A 12,194-nucleotide genomic window follows, 5' to 3' on the forward strand; every position below is an offset into this window, starting at 1 on the left:
TGAAGGAGTAGAACAGACTAAAAAAAGAAGAAAGGTCTTTTTACGGTTGGTTGGTTCTAGACAGGATCCAAGGTCTGTACATTGCATTTGATGACAATGTCTTGTGAGTGTCTCTTACTCTGTAACAGATCCCCTTCCTTATGCTTTTTTTTTTTTCCAATGTTCATGCCATTGATTTGTTAAGATACTAGGTAATTTTTCCTGTGAAATCCCCCACAATCTGTACTTGGCTAATGGTACCCACATGGTATTATTTAATGTTCTCTACTCTCCTGTATTTCCTGTAAATTTGTAGTTAGATCTAGAATCTTGATTAGATTCAGATTCAATTTTAGTTTTATGCACTAATACTTCATAGGTGATATATCTATTGTATCGCATCAGGAAGAACATAGCACCTGGCTATCCTACTTTTAGTGACAGGATTGAGCAGTGGGTTCAGGTGTTGTCTGCCTGGCCCATCATTATAAGATTCACCATCAACTTTTCACTCAATGATGTTAGCAGATGTTGATGCCTAGACCCATAATTAGAGGTTCCAAAATGGAGGTTTTCTTCAACATTTTGTTATGAAAACTATCAAACATATAGAAAACTGAAAGAATTATATTGTAAAGAGCCACCTAGATTCTACAATTAAATATTGTTACATTTGCTTTATCAAATATCTATCTCTTTATTCTTCTATCCATCTTACTTTTTACTACACCTTAGCACACATATCATTGAAATTTAATATTTGTTTAAAATTATGCCTCTACTTAAAAAAAAAAATAGCCAGGTTTGGTGGCGTGCACCTGTGGTCCCAGTAACTTGGGAGGCTGAGGTAGGAGGATCACTGGAGCTTGGGAGCTTAAGATTGCAGTGAACCGCAATTGTGCCACTGCACCCCTGCCTGGGTGACAGCAAGACCCTATCTCTTAAAACTTCTATAAAAAGTAAAAAAAAAAATAAAGTTATGTTTAAGGTAAAAAATGTATATACTGTGAAATGCACAAAAGCGTACCATTAGAGTTTTGATGAACTGCATACATTTGTGTAACCCAAACCCCTAAAAAAATTCATTATCCCACAAACCTCCCTCCCTCATCCCCTTCCCATTCAATCTCTGCCGCCATTTCCCCCAGTGCAAACCACTACTCTGATATTTTTTCACCATAGGTTTGTTTTGCCTATATTAGAACTTGATAGACACAAAACCGTAAGTATGTATTCTTTTATGTAATGCTTCTGTCATTCAGCATGTTCTGAGATTCATCCATTTCGTTGTGATCGGTAGTTCATTTCTTTTTACTACTGAGTAAGTATTCCATTGTATGAATATATCAGTTTGTCCATTGTCCTGTTGACAGATATTTGGGCTATTTCTAGTTTTTGGATATTATGAATAAAGCTGTTATAATTTATTTCCAGAATACCAAGTTAGTTTCTAGGCAACCTCCAAAGGTGACTGATGAGGTTTTTTTTTTTAAATTATTATGAACTTACAGATTTTTATATATTTAATGTGTTTTAATCAATTGCTGCCTTTACAAATTTTTGTGCTCAAATTGTCCCATTTTGGGCCAGTGGGAGCCCCTTTAAGTCAGTTCTTTTGTATTTTTGTAAGACTCCAGAAGTCTGATAACTTCCTTGCTTTCAGTCACAAGATGATGTTCCAGGCTTGTCATGTTCATTTCTTGCCCCAGATCTGGAATCAGCCATTTCCCTAAGTAGCCCTGTTTCTTTTTAGTGCAAAAAAGGATTTAAATCCATGATGTGGGTCAGGTGCGGTGGCCCATGCCTGTAATCCCAGCACTTTGGGAGGCCAAGGTGGGTGGATAACTTGAGGTCAGGAGTTCAAGACCAGCCCGGCCAACCTTGTCCCTACTAAAAATACAAAAATTAGCTGGGCGTGGTGGCACATGCCTGTAATTCTAGCTACTCGAGAGGCTGAGGCAGTAGCTTCACTTGAACCCAGTGAGCTGAGATTGCGTCACTGCACTCCAGCCTGGGTGACAGAGTAAGACCTTGTCTCAAAAAAAAAAAAAAAAATTGGCTGGGTACAGTGACTCATGCCTGTAATCTCAGCACTTTGGGAGGCCGAGGTGGGCGGATCAGGAGGTCAAGAGATTGAGACCATCCTGGTCAACATGGTGAAGCCCTATCTCTACTAAAAATACAAAAATTAGCTGGGTGTGGTGGCATGCGCCTATACTCCCAGCTACTCAGGAGGCTGAGGCAGGAGAATCGCTTGAACCCAGGAGGCGGAGGTTGCAGTGATCCAAGATCACGCCATTGCACTCCAGCCTGGCGACAAAGCGAGACTCTGTCTCAAAAATAATAATAATAAAAATAAAAATAAAATAAAATATATAAACAAATCCATGATGTGGGTACTAGGCGTATTATTTTTACAGGGTTATTATTACTTTGGCTTTTCAGTGAACAGTGCTGAAAAAAGAATGCATTTTTTAGGAGAAAAATAAACCACGCTGGGCGTGTGGCTCACATCTGTAATCTCAGCAATTTGGAAGGCCGAGGCAGGAGGATCACCTGAGGTTGGGAGTTCGAGACCAGCCTGACCAACATGGAGAAACCCCGTCTCTACTAAAAATACAAAATTAGCTGGGTGTGGTGACGCAAGCCTGTAATCCCAGCTACTCGGGAGGCTGAGGCAGGAGAATCGCTTGAACCTGGGAGGCGGAGGTTGTGGTGAGCCGAGATCATGCCATTGCATTCCAGCCTGGGTAACAAGGGCGAAACTCTGTCTCAAAAAAAAAAACAAGTTCAAGCTAATATTTCTTCCTATTCAATTATAGCGTTTTTACTTTAATTCTTTGATTTGGCAAGTATAGTTCACTTTTGAACATGGGTTTGAACTGTGTGGGTCCACTTATACATGGATTGTTTTCAACAAAATATATTGAAATTTTTTTTTTGAGATTCGTAACAACTTGAAAAAACTCGTAGACCAACCATTGTTGCCTAGAACTATTTTAAAAATTAAGAAAAAGGTGAAGGATGACTTCTGGAATAAAAAATTAAGAAAAAGCTATATCATAAATGCATAAAACATATTTAGATACTATTTTATTATTTAGTACTATAAAAATGTACACGAATCTATTATAAAGAGTTAAAATTTATCAAAACTTACACCTACACAGACTGTAAATGGTGCCATTCAGTCAAGAGAAATGTGAACAAATGCAAAGATGCAATATTAAATCATAACCATAAAATTAACTGTAGTACATATTATACTACTGTAATAATTTCACAGCTCCCTCCTGTTGCTGTTGCAGTGAGCTCAAGTCTTGCAAGTATTCACCTAATATGTTGTGTGATGCTACTTATCTCTGCTTGAGCAGTTCATCTCTCCAATAAATTGCATATCACAGTAAAAGTAATCTCACAGTTCTCATATTATTTTCACTGTGTTTAGTGCAATACGCTAAACCATAGGATCCATACAAAGTGCCATTGGTGATGCTAGAAGTGCTCCTAAGAAACAGAGGGAAGTCATGACATTACAAGAAAAAGGTAGGCTGAGGCAGGTGGATCACCTGAGGTCAGGAGTTCGAGACCAGCCTGGCCAACGTGGTGAAACCCCATCTTTACTAAAAATACAAAAATTAGCCGGGCATGGTGGCAGGCACCTGTAAATCCCAGCTACTGAGTAGGCTGAGGTGGGAGAACTGCTTGAACCTGGGAGGCGGAGGTTGTAGTGAGCCGAGATTGTGCCACTGCACTTCAGCCTGGGTGATAAGAGCGAGACTCCATCTTAAAAAAAAAAAAAAAAAAAAAAAGAAAAGAAAAAACTGAATTGCTTGATATGTATTGTAGATTGAGGTCTGCAACTGCAGTTGGCTGCCATCTCAAGATAAATGAATCCAACATAAGGACCATTGTAAAAAAAAAAAAAAAAAAAAAAAAAAAGGAAAGGAAATTCATGAAGCTACTCCTGCAGCTAACACCAGTAGGTGCTAAAATCTTGCACTTTTTGTGAAATACCTTTTTAAGTAGTATTGAAAATGCAGCTTTTATGTTTGTGCAGGATTGATACAAAAAAGATATACCTATAGATTCTAACATAATTTGAGAAAAAGCGAAATGGCAACTTAAAGCAAAAAGAAGGTGAAGGGGTCAGGTGTGGTGGCTCATGCCTATAATCCCAGTACTCTGGGAGGCTGCGGTGGGCAGATTACTTGAGTGGAGGACTTTGAGACCAGCATGGGCAGCATGGCGAAACCTTATCTCTACTAAAAATACAAAAATTAGCCCAGCATGGTAGAGCGTGCCTGTAGTTCCAGCTACTCAGGAGGCTGAGGCGGGAAAATTGCTTAAACCCAGGAGGCTGACACTGCACTCCAGCCTGGGTGACAGAACGAGACTGTCTCAGGAAAAAAAAAAAAAAAAAAAGTGAAGGATCTAAAAGCTGGAGAATACAATGGTGGCAAAAGACAGTTTGATAAATTTTTTTTTTTTTTTTAAGAGACAGGGTCTCACTCTGTCACCCAGGCTGGAGTGCAGTTGGTGCAATCATAGCTTACTGTAGCCTTCAACTCCTGGGCTCAAGCGATCCTCCTGCCTCAGTCTCCAGAGAAGCTGGCACTACAAATGTGTGCCACCATGCCTGGCTAATTAAAAACATTTTTTGGGGGGTTAGAGTGTCTCGTTATGTTGCCCAGGGTCATCTCAAACTCCTGGCCTCAAGTGAGGCAGATAGGCTGACTCTACTGTTTTGTGCAAATGCAGTTGGAATTTTATCAGGACTATGCTTATTAGAGTTAGCGTATCCCTTCCTGCCCTAAATCTTGGTGCTTGCTTCTGCTCCTTATTAATAGATGTCCTTTGTGGCATTTTCTTTCCAGAATAGGGCACTTTTCATCCATATTAACAGCCTGTTCAGGCAGATATTGCTCCTCTTCAATACTTTTCTGAATGGCATCTGAGAACTCATCTGCTGCCTCTTTGCTGACAAAAACTGATCCTCCTGTTATGTTGACATTATTTAATTTTAATTTATTTTCAGAGGTGGGAGTCTCTCCCTGTTGCCCAGGCTGGAGCACAGTGGCTATTCACAGGCACAATGCCACTACTGATCAGCATGGGAGTTTTGACCTGCTCCGCTGACAACCTGGGCCAGTTCACACCCCTCCTTAAGCAAGCTGGTGGTACCCCCCTCCCGGGAGATCATATTGATGCCAAACTTCATGTGGACACCTGATTGGCATAATGCACCACATCCCAGAACTCCTGGGCTCAAGCAAACCTCCTGCCTCAGATTCCTGAGTAGCTGGGACTACAGGCATGTGCCACTGCATCCTGCTATTTTGACATTTTTAAAGCCAAACTTCTTTCTATAATTATCAAACCGGCTGGGAGTGGTGGCTCATGCCTATGATCCCAGTGCTTTGGAAGGTCGAGGTGGGAGGATCACTTGAGGATCACTTGAGGCTCCCCTGATGCATATAACACAAAATATGTGTTAATCAACTATGTTATTGGTAAGGCTTCCAGGAGTAGTTAAGTTTTGGGGGAGTCAAAAGTTATGCATGGATTTTCAACTGTGCGGGGATTAGTACCCCAATCCCCATGTTGTTCAAGGGTCAACTGTAATCTTGGTACCTAATGATACTAACATAATTATTCATTTGCTTTGTGCTGCAGAATGTGTGTGTGTGTGTGAAAGTTTTAAAATAATAGTAATACCTACATTATCAATAACAACACCACTGAATGCTGTTTAAGATTTTGTGGTTCTTTTTGTCCTTAAGATATATCCCACTAGGTATGCCCGGTCAAAATAGCATTTTACTACTGAGTAAAGTAAGAATCCATGAGTCTATGCTGATGTAAATAAATAAACAAATACATGAATGGGGAAGGAGGAAAAACTTTAAGTAGAAAATCAATTAAATGTAGAAGAAATGCTGGAATCTGGCAGTTTTCATTATCGAAACTGATTCAGGTAAGAATCATCAAGGATGCTAACCTGTGAGTGAAAGTTTGAAGAGTGGTAAGATATTTATGTGATCTCTAAATATCTCCCTACAGGATACTTATTAATTACAAACGGGAAACTAGTAATTTTACAGGGGAGAAACCCAGCAGAAACTAGCAAAGTTAACACTGCTTCTAATGGGACTGCTTGATAGCATGTGCTTCCTGATATGATGCATTGAGAACTCGGCAACACTGCTGTGGTATTCCTGCCAAAGTACATAACCAGATCTAATCACGAAGGAACACTGGGCAAACCCAAAGAGGGACATTCTAGAAAGTAACTGGCCTATATTCTTCAAATACAGTTCCAGGTTAAAGTGATTAAAGGAGACTAAAAAGATAGATCTTGTTTTTAATATATATATATTTTTGAGACAGGGTCTCACTTTGTCACCCAGGCTGGAGTGCAATGGCATGATCTCTGCTCACTGCAACCTCCACCTCCCGAGTTCAAGTGATTCTCGTGCCTCAGCCTCCCAAGTAGCTGGGATTACAGGAGCGTGCCACCATGCCTGACTAATTTTTTGCATTTTTGGTAGAGACAGTGTTTTGGCATGTTGGCCAGGCTGGTCTCGAACTCCTGGCCTCAAGTGATCTGCCCGCCTCATCCTCCCAAAGTGCTGGGATTACAGGTGTGAGCCACTGTGCCTGGTTTGTTTTTATTTTTGTTATAAAGGATATTACTAGGACAACTGATGAAATTGACACAAGGTCTGTAGAATACATAATGATATTAGGTCAACATAAATTAACTGATTTTGATAACTGTACTGCAGCTATGTAAAGGAATTCCCTATTTTTAGGAAATACATAAATGGATAAGAGTGAGAGATTGAGAAGGATTAAACAAATGAAGAAAAAAATGTTAACATAGAGAATCTAAGTAAAAGGTATCTAGAATCCTCGTACTTGTTCTCATAACTTTTCTATAAGTCTAAAATTACATAAAAACAAAACAAAAACCCCTACCCTATTTTAAAGTTACCAAAAATAATTCTCCTTGTGGTTATGCTTTCACTTTGCAATAGAGTGAGGTTCATTTGTTTCAACTAGATTTTGCCTTAATTTGGTGTTTTAATTGTATAAAACATGTACATAGGTTCTAAAGTACAAACTGTAAAACAGACACTATTCAGAGAGGTCTAGCTTTTGCACTCTTCCCCCACTCCCAATCTTTTCTTCCTCATTGGTAACTATTTTTATCAGTTTTCAGTTTATCCTTCAGTTTTTTAAAAATAAGAAAATATGTACAAATATTTAAAATTTCCACATAACAATATATTCTATAGGTAATTCCATAGCAGTACCTAGAGCTTTTTTGTGGAGGTTTTTAAATTTTTTATTTTATTTATTTTGAGACAGGGTCTCACTGTCGCCCAGGCTGGAGTGCAGTGGCACAATCATGGCTCACTGCAGCCTCCACCTCCTGGGGCTTAAGCCACCCTCTTGCCTTAGCTTCCTGAGTAGCTGGGAGTACAGGTATGTGCCACCACACCCGGCTAATTTTTGTAGTTTTTTGTAAAGACAGGGTTTCGCCATGTTGCCTAGGCTACTCTCGAACTGCTGAGCTCAAGGGATCTGCCCACCTCAGCTGGCCAAAATGCTGGGATTACAAGCATGAAGAACTGCGCCCAGCTTTTGTTTCTTAGAGAGAGACATTTGTATATACTAGCAGAGGTGGACGCTGGAAGACAATAAAATTCTCTTCTGTTTCTATTTTCTCAGTGAAATAAAAAGTGGTCACCAGGTGGGAGTGAGGAAGGAGGGGGGTTCCTGGCAGTCTGAGAAGAGTACAGGTGTGAAAAAGTATTTTCAAGGAATAGGAGAATGAACTGATTAAGCAGTGGTCCTCAAACCTTAGCATCAGAATCACACAGGTTGCTGAGCCCCATCCCCAGAATTTCTGGCTCACAGGTCTGGCATGAAGTCAGAAACATGCATTTTTTTCTTTTTTTTTTTGAGATGGAGTCTCGCTCTGTCACCCAGGCTGGAGTGCAATGGTGCAATCTCTGCTCACTGCAACCTCTGCCTCCCGGGTTCAAGCGATTCTCCTGCCTCAGCCTCCTGAGTAGCTGGGATTACAGGTGCGTGCCACCATACCCAGCTAATTTTTCTATTTTTAGTAGAGACGGGGTTTCACCATGTTGGTCAGGCTGGTCTCGAACTCCTGACCCTCAGGTGATCTGCCCACCTCGGCCTCCCAAAATGCTGGGATTACAGGCGTGAGCCACCACACCTGGCCTTTTCTTTCTTTTTTTTTTTTTTTTTTAGGGACAAGGTTTTGCTATGTTGCCCAGGCTAGACTCAAACTCTCAGGCTCAAGTGCTCCTCCCATCTCAGCCTCCCAAGTAGCTGGAACTACAGGCGTACGCCACCATGCCCAACTAAGAACATACATTTCTAACAAGCTTCTGAGTGATGTTGACGCAACTCGTTTGGGGCCCCTGTTTTGAGAACCACTGGACTAAGGAAATATACTAGGATTGTTGGCAACCCAGGGGCCCACTTGAGGTTTGTAGTCATGAATCTGAAGTGAGACCAATCAGCATTATTGAGTGTTTGTATCCAGCAGTCCTCATTTTAGATGGCAAGGTTCAGGCCTGGAGTAGGTGGTGAGCTGAATTTAACCAGGGTTGGGATTTAAAGAGAACAGTGATATCAGTAATAGATGGCACCAAACAAGCATATACATTTGTTCTTTTCTACTTCTATCTTAATATAAATACCTTACAATCCCAACAAGAGAAAGAGGAAGCATGAAGGGAAGAGGACATATCGAAAATGAGCTAAGAACGCAGAGACAAACCAGAATGTTCAGAATGAACAGGAAAAAGCTTATATAAAGAAAGAACTAGAAAAAGATTATACTCAAATCTGGTGGTAGCTGTGCTGACTCACATTGAGGAGAAAATGTGGTCACAATATGAGGAAACTGAAGATTAAAACAATTAGTGTTTTGAAAAGGGTTGGCTTAGATGTAGGAAAATAATATAGAAAAAAATATATTCATACTAGATTATATGAAATAGAATGCACATAGTTAAATGCCTATTTAGTCATTAAAAAATTCCTGCTAGGATCTTGAAGAGATATATGCATACTGATGTTCACTGCAGCATTATTCACATTAGTCAAGAGGTGGAAGCAACCCAAAAATCCATCAACAGATGAATGCATAGGGAAAATGTGGTGCATATACAGTGGAATATAATGCAGTTTGATAAAAGAAGGAAATCCTGTAACATGCTGCAACGCAGATGAACCTTGAGGATATGACACCAAGTGAAATAAACCTGTCACAAAAGGACAAATACTGTGTGATTCCACTCATATGAAGTGTCCAAAGTAGTCAAAATCAATGAAACATAAAGGATCATGATTGTCAAGGGCAGGGGGAGAGGAGAGAAATAGTTTAGTCGTGAAGAGTTTTAGTTTTGCAAGATGAAAAACTTCTAGAAACTGTTGCACAACAATGTGAATATACTTAACATTATTGAATTGTATACCTAAAAATGGTTAAGATGGGGCTGGGTGCAATGGCTCACACCTGTAATCCCAGCACTTTGGGAGGCTGAGGTGGGTGGACCACCTGAGGTTAGGAGTTTGAAACTAGCCTGGCCAACATGGTGAAACCCTGTCTCTATTAAAAATACAAAATTAGCTGGGCATGGTGGTGCATGTCTGTAATCCCAGCTACTCGGGAGGCTGAGGCAGGAGAATCGCTTGAACCCGGGAGGTGGAGGCTGCAGTGAGCCGAGATTGTGCCATTGTATAATCTCTTGTCGCCTGGGCGACAAGAGCGAAACTCCATCTCAAAAAAAAAAAAAAAAAAAAAAAAAAAGTTAAGATGGTAAATTTAATGTTACATATTGTACCACAATAAAAGAAAATCCTGCCAGACCAATACAGCAACCACCTTCCTTCTCAGAGGTTCTAAGGGGAAGTAAGAGCTACAAAACATTTTTATTCTAGCAATTTAAAAATATCCTGTCCCATATATCATATTTATAACAAACAAAAAGCTCTGGAGAATATAATGTTCAGAAGAGCATACCCAGAAATAATTAGAATGTTAGATACAGCCCAATGAGTCAAATATTTAGTGCAAACAAGCTGCAGGATAACAATTATGGGGAGAATAAAAACTAACTCTTCTTCATTTCAAATGACAACAAAAAAAGGGAAATAACACTAAACTGCAGGGCCAGCAGTTACATAGATGGACAGATAGTGGTTAAATTTTGGACTAGGATCAAAACCAAGACTGCAGAATCCCATCATTATTTTGCTTAAAATACAGGTGATGTTTTAATTTGCTCGGGAGAGTTTATCATAGTGATCAAAAGGGGAGAACACCATCAGAAATCTCATCTAGTCCTAATAATACAAGATTGTTTTAGCAAAGGTCTTAAAGAAATACATGAAAATATGCTAAAATAATGTACAGATGAAAACTTAAGAAACAGAAATTCAGTGCTTGTGCTTTGAAAGTCCATATAGCATATGATGTATCATTTCTTACAAAAAACAGAAAATACATATTTCTGCTTAGAATTTATAAAACTTTTAAATTTTGAGCGGGGGAGGAAAACGTTCCACAATTGTCAAGTTGGAAGGTATTCATAAAGAAGACACAAATAATTTCCTAAAGTTCAGTGTTGGTTGAGCTTAAAGTTGTTCCATGGTAGTAGGGCTTTTTAATATTTTCAAAAGGAATCTGAGAGTTGTCATACCGAAAAAAGAAAGAAAAACAAAAAAGAGGGGGAAAAAAAAAAACCCCTACCACCACATGTGAACATAAAACAGAAGAGAACCCCAACCAATTGCACCACGACCGGATGGAAGAGCCCAGCTGACACAACCAAGACGAGTCTCAGTGTCTAGGGAAGCTTGGGGTTCTGTTCCTTTTACTTCAGGCGAACCTGAACTGTGAGTATTTCTTGATTTCAGCTACATAAATGAACCTTTATTTCAGCTAAAATTTGATTATCTGAACATTCAAAGTGAAACGTGATTCATGGTGATAAGGCTACTCTAATGTCAGCAGTTCTTCACTTTTAGAACTACTGAGTAAATTGCTTGAATGACACCTCTGCCTTGATTTCAAATGAGACTGTCTTTTTAGTTACTTTAAGTACTTTAAGACATTCAAGGTATTTAAGCTCCTACTGTCAATATAGTCACATTGTTGATACTGTATTTGGATACTGCCATCAAGATTTTGCAGATCTACTTGCATGAATTAAAAGTTATTTTCATATGCAATACATTTTATTTCTAATGTATTATAAATTATAACTTATTGACTTTAAGTTATGCTGTCTCCCTATTTTCAATTACTGTCTTTTCTTTATTATATTATTACTACTTTATAGTATTACCAGACCATATAACATTTAAGTTTGGTGTTTCAGAAGTAAATAAGGTGAATATTAGATAAGAGAGACAGCAAAATATGCTTTAGTTCAAATAATAATTTTTTAAAATGTGTTTCTATGGACACAGTTAAATTTGTAACAAAACCTAACACACTACTAATAGTATTATTTCCAAAGTAATATGTTTTCAATTTTCATTTTGTATACAGCAGTTAATGCAATTTTGAAGCATGCCCTGAATAGATTCAGTCCTTATCAAGTCAAACTAAAAACGGTGAAAGGTTGCAACTATTACCAAATAGGTATGTATTTCAACACAGCAATATGATATTTTCACAAACATACCCAAACTGCATTTTAAAAGCTTCTGCTCATCTGGAGTCACAGTGGAATCTGTTGGGTCCTGCCCTCTGGGTCCAGTACTCCTACATGAGCCAGTTGAAAAAAAACTGCAGGAGTAGGTGGTGGTGCAGGGGTACAATGCACTAATACTAGGTTTTTGAACTTGTGAATAGGATTTGCCAAGTAACAACATTTAAAAAACACTATCTACTATTACAAAACTATTGTGACCACTTCAATATAGCACATGGGTCACAAGCAATGCCCACTGGGAAATTAATCCCCTATGTAAACACAGTGGTTTGTTTCTTGTCTTCACAAGCAATTCTTAACATATCAAACAGGTAGTTTTAAAAATATCAGTAAATAGCCTTATATAGTGAATGACATTGTAATGTACTAACCAACTTCAAAGGAGAAAAAAAAAACAGTCATCAAGTTTAAAACAGAATCTAATTGTGATTTTTAATTAAAAAAAAATTT

General features: G+C 38.8%; 2 protein-coding genes across 18 annotated transcripts in view; one reads left to right on the forward strand and one right to left on the reverse strand.

The window, feature by feature from the left end:
• CASK (calcium/calmodulin dependent serine protein kinase) overlaps nt 1–12,194 on the reverse strand; it is a 400,547-nt gene that overhangs the window by 159,221 nt on the left and 229,132 nt on the right. The gene's annotated exons all lie outside the window — the stretch shown is intronic.
• The window catches only part of GPR34 (G protein-coupled receptor 34), an 87,598-nt gene that overhangs the window by 66,160 nt on the left and 9,244 nt on the right, over nt 1–12,194 (forward strand). For 3 of the 10 annotated variants that reach the window (XM_054470913.2, XM_054470914.2, XM_054470909.2), the window contains exons 1-2: nt 9,818–10,920; nt 11,579–11,671. The exons of 1 other annotated variant lie outside the window; for it this stretch is intronic. The gene's annotated coding sequence lies outside the window, so the exon portion shown is untranslated. Of the gene's footprint in view, nt 1–9,817; nt 10,921–11,578; nt 11,672–12,194 lie in introns of those variants that run through there. 6 more of the 10 variants (XM_063660450.1, XM_054470912.1, XM_054470910.1 and 3 more) reach the window with 3 other exon arrangements.

The sequence above is a fragment of the Pongo pygmaeus genome, chromosome X (assembly GCF_028885625.2).
Source record: "Pongo pygmaeus isolate AG05252 chromosome X, NHGRI_mPonPyg2-v2.0_pri, whole genome shotgun sequence".
In the NCBI taxonomy this organism is placed as follows: Eukaryota; Metazoa; Chordata; class Mammalia; order Primates; family Hominidae; genus Pongo; species Pongo pygmaeus.